This window comes from Protobothrops mucrosquamatus, unplaced genomic scaffold, assembly GCF_001527695.2.
Source record: "Protobothrops mucrosquamatus isolate PMUCROS unplaced genomic scaffold, P.Mucros_1.0 scaffold1156, whole genome shotgun sequence".
In the NCBI taxonomy this organism is placed as follows: domain Eukaryota; kingdom Metazoa; phylum Chordata; class Lepidosauria; order Squamata; family Viperidae; genus Protobothrops; species Protobothrops mucrosquamatus.
In genome coordinates, this window is record NW_015387371.1 from 538,048 (window position 1) to 539,596 (window position 1,549).

Here is a 1,549-nt window from a genome sequence, read left to right on the forward strand (position 1 = left end):
AATATTATACAAGCAAACACTTGTTTGAATATGGCTAAATAAACAAATAACTTTGACTATAAAGGGGCTATAGAATAAGTGGGATAAGAGATATAAGTAATATAATATTTTTGATAAGATACAAAATGTAAAAATACTGGGATGATGTAAGTAAAGGAAAAGTTTGAATTTTAAAGATAAATTAAGTTTGAAAAGATTTAGCATTAAGGAATGATTGAAATATTGAGGGGAAATTAGGCTTAATAAGAACTTTAAAAATGATATATAGTGATTTAACAAATCAACTTTTATAAATAGAAGTGAAATGTAAATTGATTAGAAAAGATGTTATAGGTAGATGTTATAATAGATAAGTAGTATAGTATTTTTATAATATATGAAATATGAAAATACTGGGATGATATATTTAAATGGAAAATTTGGATATTTAAATGTTAATTACGAAGAAAATTATGATTGATAAGAATTGTTTGAATATTAAGGGGAAATTGAGCATAAACAAGATTTATGAAAATAAGATGCATGGTGAATCAATAAGATGACTTTTACGAAAATAATATAAGTTGATAAGAAAAAGAATGCTTTGTATGGACGCTGTTATTGTTGGTATAAATATAGAAGAAAATGTTTATTTTAATCATTTATATATGGAAAATATCAAATATCAAAAATTAGATTTGTTTAATATTGAAGAAGGAAAATACTACTGGGAGAAGAGAAGATCAAGGAAATAAATTATTAATTGATATACTAATTATGGAAATATAAAAATTAATTATTATTGATTGTTAATTAACTATTATTGATTGTATATCTATCCTAAAACATTTATGAACCAAGACAACATGCTATACACCAGGCACTAAGGTTGTTATTGTAAAAAATCAATAAAACTTTTACAAAAAGAAAAAAGAAACCAGGAGACTTTGAGTTCTAGTTCTGCCTTAGGTACAAAGCCAGCTGAGTAACCTTGGGACAGTCACTCTACCCCAGTGCTAGGAAACAAGCAATGGGAAATCATTTCTGAAATATTGCCAATAAAATTTGTCCAGTCAGGCACCGGGATTTGAATGGCACCAAAAAAAAGCATCTTCCTTGTATAATGTGATTAAAAATCTGTTTGGAATGTGTAAAGCTATTAAGTTCAATCTACTTATTAGTGATCCAGTCCCCGCCAGTTTCCCATGACAGACTAACGCTACCAGTAGGATGTGAGATTTGTCACTGTAATGCTTTGACAAATGAAAAGCTTTTATCAGATTGTGCCAGATTTTCTGCAGCAGGTAGAAATTCTCAACCTGTGACATTCCAGGGATGAAGAGGAGGCAGAAAGAGAAGAACCAACTCTGAATCTTTTGAATCACAAGTCAGCCTATTCTCCAAAATGAATCAATACTGGCACAGCTGATTTCGGCCCCATCACTACCAGTTGGGGAAGTCCCCCCCCCCATGGATCTGGACTGCAGGGGATTTCTGTCCCTCTTCTCCGTCCCAAACTTTTCAAATACTTTTCTAAGAAGTATGCGCATCCTCCATCCGTGGTGCGAGC